The 6,217-nt window shown below is 39.8% G+C and overlaps 1 long non-coding RNA gene across 2 annotated transcripts in view; it reads right to left on the bottom strand.

The window, feature by feature from the left end:
* Window positions 1-756: 756 nt before the first annotated feature.
* LOC109321898 overlaps window positions 757-6,217 on the bottom strand; it is a 22,273-nt gene continuing 16,812 nt past the window's right edge. Inside the window, exons 3-4 of one of the 2 annotated variants that reach the window (XR_002104202.1) lie at window positions 4,556-4,615; window positions 757-1,281 (exon numbers count right to left, since the gene is read on the bottom strand). This is a non-coding gene — a long non-coding RNA (uncharacterized LOC109321898). Of the gene's footprint in view, window positions 1,282-4,555; window positions 4,645-6,217 lie in introns of those variants that run through there. The other variant, XR_002104201.1, reaches the window with a different exon arrangement.

Raw genomic sequence — 6,217 nt, 5'->3', positions numbered from 1 at the left:
TGAACACTATGTAACATCTGTGCCAGTGTAGAGATGGGCTGGGAAATGCATAGAATATTAAATACCCAGTTATATGTTCCCCTAAGGAGCATACTGCTAATATTATACATTGCAACAACATTGCTTGAATGGTTTATTAATGGTAGCAAAACAGAGTGAATGCAGCATATAATGATAATAACAATAAATGTTATTTATATGGTGCCTATCCACCACAACACTCCAGACACCTCACAAAAATACACTTAAATGCTAGCATTGCCATATTAAAATGGAGGCCAAAGCTTTGGCAAATAAAAAAAATTGATATTTAAAATGCGATTTACAGATAGACACTGCTGTGGGCAACTGGTTTAAATTTTAGACAGATGGATGGATGGATAATTTCAATAGTAACCAACAATTTTGGGTGTTCTTGACAGGTGTGCCACAACTTAATCCTGCACCCTCCCCTAGTATCACTCCAGTTTCCTTCCTCTGGCCAATTTGCTGATCTGCTTTGTTTCGTGTTCCCTACCCAATCTGCTATTTGTCCTGTACACTACTGTGCTGCCTGTTTCCTCACTGATTTGCCACATGCCACATACAAAAGGCTGCCCACGTGGCACATATGCTATAGGTTAGCTACCCCCACTTTAAAGTAACATGGTTCTGAAAAAGCATTGAGCAGCTTCCCTCTGAAAATCAGATGCTAGTAATGCATTTCTAGTTAGACACCAAGAACTGAGGCTCTCAAAATAACTTGTGCTTTTTTTGAATATGTATTTACATATAGCATTAAACATAAAGGCAAATTTATCTGAAAGTGTTTGAGACAAACACGCTTTGACCTCCCCTTGATTCTGTTAGACAAAGCAGGGCTGTGTGCATGCGAGTCTTCCTATGCTTACTGTACACCACTGATTCTGGAGACTCCTTCCTCAGTGCATACTGGAGAGGTGCCCGAGGCCTCCCAGCTCTCCTTGAACTCCCCAAAGACTCTCCAGCCAAGACCTCCTTACACACATCCCAGCCATCAGACACACCGTCTTTTATAGCTGGCAAAATAAGAGATTTTTGCAGATATCAACACTCGTTTCAAACAAAACATTTCAAAGGGGTAACTTGTAGACAGTATCACGTCCCAAGACGGCAGCACACAAAGGTTCTTTTTTTTTTTTTCCCCCCTTTTGGGTCAGAGGTTCCTTTCTCTCCAATGTGTTCTTTCAAGAAGTCGTGTGTTATATAGGACGGATGCTAGCATTGATGGAAAGCTCTGTAGAAAAGTATGGATGGTGGGAGCTGGAAAGTAGGGAGAGAGGAATTTGAGTCAAGACATTTATCTTAAGCATCAGTATTGATTTCTGGGGTAACTAGCATTCTAAATATGGCCACAGTTGCTCAGTGCTGTTGCTCATTTCTTAGTATCAGACTATGCCACTATCGGATCTAAAAAGATCAAAGCAAGATTCCAGTATTGCACAAGTCAAATAAATACAGTTGACTGTAGATAGGTGCAAAGTGATGTTCTATTATCCCTTGTAAAACCTACAAACATAATGACTTGGAGACTTCTCACACTTTTGAAAGGTCTTTTAAGCAATGGTAAAGAGAATTTGAGCAATACCCTCTTTGCCTGCAGAAAACACTTCAGGTCTGATATTTTTAATAGCATCACAGCATGACTAAAAGGAACATAAATTGATCTTTCAGCATGGAACCTCTCAGGCTGAACATTGTAAATTAAGAATTAAAACATTCCTTGTTACTCTCTCCTCATCTTCCCAATTCCCAATAACTCTAAGATGAAAATAAATACTCAAGAGCAACATAGAAGAATGTGCATCATGTAACCCACAGAGTTACTGTGCTTATAAAATGGATATTTTAGAAAGCAGATATATCCATATGATACATTTTTCCAAAATCACCTTTTTAATGGGACAACAGCATGTTTGGGATCAGATGTGGAGGTTGTATGTGTACATAAGGAAATCAGCTAGTTTCTGACTAAAGGCTGCTAGGCTAAATACAAGCTATTACTATTCATATACTTTATTTCAATATATTTACAGTGTTATTGAAAAATGCTAAATTTTTTTAGGGATTTGTTTAAACCTAGCAAAGAGAATATCCAGGGCTGAGTCACAAAATAATGGTAAATCAGCATAGCTCTATAGATAGCTATGAAGGATCCAGCCCAAATTCTTTTCTAAAAGATACAAATAATTACAATAAAGTCTTCATTAATCCTGTACGACCCCAGAATATGCTTACTGAATCCCTACCCCTACTATCAGTATGGCATTTTCTTGCAGTGCACAGTGAAAAAATTTCCAATATCAAAGGATCCAGAGGAAAAAATGGTCTTGCCTTTGTATGAAATGCCACCCTTTTCTTCTGTGCTTCATATTAAATAATAATGACTGTTGAAGGATCACTAAGTTCCAAAGCAATCACAGTCTTTTGATGTGATTACTAACTGCACGCACTCTGTTCTTGTGGTTTATGGTATCATCAGAACTCCTCAATTGATTTCTACCCTGGTGATCTAGTTGTCTCTATGCATTATCCATATTTAATTAATGTATGCCTCAGAAGGACTTGTCAAAAGACAAAAGTTAATTATACCTGATTTCAACTGGTAGAAAATATCTAATTGAAATCAGATGCATCATATTTTAGCTAAATGACAGCACCACAAAATAACATTTTAATGGAGGTTTTTTTGGTTTTTTTGTTTTTTGGGGGGTTTTTTTGTTTTTTTTAAATACTTTTCCTGCTCCTTGGAGTAAACACCACTAAAGTTTCACAACGGAGTATTACAGAACATTAACCCAACTTTTTGGCAAGACGCTTCAGATTACAGACAGTTAATATTTTATTGAATGTTCACAGTCATTGAAGTATAGTTAAGGCCCAATTCTGGAAGATACTGAAGCAAGTAGGAGTTGAATAGATACTTTAGGTTTCTCATTGGGCCTAGCTGACATCCTTTACTGGGGAGAATAAACACTATAAAAAGTTGTATGTGAACATGTCTGGATTTAATACAATTTATTCTACTCATGCTGGCAACCTGTTTTGTGCTTGCTTCCCACAAATGTTCAAACAAATTATTTTTGCAGGAAGGTTTGCAGAAACAGTAAGTTTTAAGCAACCATTGGGGAACACTCATATAAAAAGAACATTTGCCCTCATAATTCCAGGTATTTGTAAGTGAAAACTTGGGTCTAAAACTTATGCTCATCCAATCATGGAAAAGAAATGAATCGTGTGATTTACATCCAAGCTAAATTAACCAACACCATCTGACTTTTGTAACAACCTGTTCACAAACAATCTGCAGACAAGATCTGTAGAAATCATTCAAGCTGATTCTGTAAATCAGGCTGAATTAATCTGGTAAAACCAAGAGCTACTCCCAGACAATTTATTAATAGAAAAATAGGTGGCATCAAATGTGTCACTCATTATAAATGAAACACTTACCTCTATTATTTATAGAGTAACAGAAAGAAATGATGCTCTTTTACCAGTGTCATAGCTGTGGATACCACAGGAAATGAATGCCAGTAAATATTTATATCATACGGTCCTATCACTTAAGTCAATATGGAAAAAATAGGAAGAGTTTAGTTGTTTTTTTATACTATCTATGAATACTCTCTCTCTCACACACACACACAATCTGGTTATATAGCCAGGTCCATTAAACTATATCTAAGCAGTAAACTTAACCCACCAGACTGGGGAGCCATTATGCATGCTACGCTGTTCTCCATGGACTGCATCCTAAATTAGAAGCAGCATAGCCAGGTTTATATGGTACCAAAGGCAGGCTAACTGGCATAGCAGCAGGCAAATTGGTCATGTCATCAAGCAGTACTAATTAGCCTGCTCTAGCAGTGTACTTATGCAGCTAAATCAGTGATTCTCAACCAGGGTGCCATGACAGCCTGGGGTGACACAAGATCCTTTTTAATACACCACATTTGCCAGTAAATATTAGCACCAAGTGTGCAAACACCTACACATGATTCACAAGATAAACCAAGAGATTTCAAACAAGAAACCACAGTGCCAAAAAACATTCTGACCTGTTGTACTCCGAGTTCTTTGTAACCGAAGAATTGCTCTATTATTTTTCCATAGTTAAAAACCAAGTGAAAGCCAAGCTGACATTTTCCAATGGTGCCTTGAGTCTAAAAAGGTTGAGAACCACTGCATAAACTGTTTCCAATTCAAGACACAGCCATGCAGAGTGGCACTCTGTGCTTAAGTATAGTCATGCTGGGCCTGGTAAGTGCCCTGTGTAGACATGCCATTAGTTCCTTGGGTTTCACAGAACAGCGCTTAGAGGGTTGGGAAAATTATAGCTATATAGTACATCTAAAAACAAGTTTAAAATATACTGGTAATTGTTCCAAACTTGAAAGATTCCATGGAAATCTAGACTACTGGCATGTTTCACTTATACAGGGTTTTTACTTTATACAATTCATAGCAGAAGCCCTCCATCAGAACTACAAAAAAATTTACATTTAAGAAGGGCTTGCATAACCTGGAAGCATACCTTTAAAATGTAAGTTTCAACTTGCACCACTGTGTGTATTTCTCTCTGATCCAAGGTGTTCTTTATAACACAACCAGTGTAAGGAACGGTCCTGCTGCAAAAGACTGAGACACCGACTTAAAAGTGCAAATCTGCTCTGTTATGCCTATAGGCAGACAGATAAAAATGCAATGGATGTTCACATAACTGCACATATATGTCCATGCGTATGTAATTGTAGAACTGGAGCCTAAGCATCAGGAGTAGATTTTATCTGCCCATCCATTCATGTGTGCACATGCATGTGTACAAATGTGCACACACCTACTTATAATGTTCCACAGGATCTACTTCACTGCTACATCACGCTGCATGGGGGACTCTGTGACAAGCCCCCATGCCCTGCCCACTCTCCTAGCCCCAACTCTTAAAAAAAAAAAAAAAAAAAAGTCCCCACTCACCGGCTCCTGCCAGGCAAGCAGGCAATGTCTGCTGCTCCCACTGCGCCACACTACATGGGGGACTCTGCCACAAGTCTCCAGAAGCCCCAATGGCCGCTGCAGCAGCTGGTGAGGTTGGGGCTCTTAAAAAAAGAGCCAGGAGCTTGGACCAGGTGGGTGGGTATTGGGGGGCTTATGGCAGAGCCCCCCCACACAGTGCAGGGCAGTCAGGGATTGCACCCCTACCTAGCAGCAGTTGGTGAAGGGGGCTTTTTTTTGTTTTGTTTTGTTTTTTTAAAGATCCAGGAGGTGGGGCCAGACAGGGCAGCCATGAGTGGCGGGGCTCAGGGGAACTGGGGGAGCAGGCAGGGGATGGGGCCTGGCAGGAGTGCCCCCATGGTCCCCTCCCCTGCCCCCTACTTACCAGCACAGAGTCCACGTTCAGCTTTCTGCAGCAGCGAGTAGGGACTGCCCAAATCTCTCCAAATTGATGATTCAGACTTTTTTATTGGTTTCCTGATTTGATTTGGATTTGGAGATTTGGCTACCAAGTTGAGCCAAATCTCCTCTGAATCAAGTCAGCACCTGAAGATTCACACACCCCTATACTTCCCTTCAGGTGTTTTCTTCAATACCCACAGCACTAATTCTGCAACAGCATGCATGCGTATAGAATTGTACCCTCATGAGGCCCTATTCACTTCAATACTCACTTGGCTGTTATTATGAAAGTGAGATCTATAACATCAGTTTCCAGTACATCAAATCCATAAAAAGCATCTTTGATTGAAAGTGTGTTTCTGTGTCATTAGCCTGACATTAACAATTAGCCTATAGCATGAGGAACTATATCAGTTACTCCCTTGCACTAACAATAATGCAGATTCACTTGTTTCAGTAATTTATCAACCCCAAGTTAATAACACATTATGTAATAAACAGGCATATTACAAACACAATCACTTTACTCTGGTCCTAGATAACATTAAAGATGACCAGCAAAGCAAAAAGATACCTCACCAACATGTTCTAAATATTCACACTCAGCAGGCTACTAGGAGCATCTGACACGTAAACCCATTATTTTCATAGTTTCATAGTTTGTAGGGTCGGAAGGGACCTGAGCAGATCATCTAGTCCGACCCCCTGCCGTGGCAGGAAAGAATATGACCCCAGCAAGATGTTCATCTAACCTCCTCTTAAACACCCCCAGGGTAGGAGCCTGCACCACTTCTCTTGGAAG

Source organism: Crocodylus porosus, unplaced genomic scaffold, assembly GCF_001723895.1.
Source record: "Crocodylus porosus isolate Cpor-Errol unplaced genomic scaffold, CroPor_comp1, whole genome shotgun sequence".
NCBI lineage: Eukaryota > Metazoa > Chordata > Crocodylia > Crocodylidae > Crocodylus > Crocodylus porosus.
This window is presented reverse-complemented; position numbering and strand designations above follow the sequence as displayed.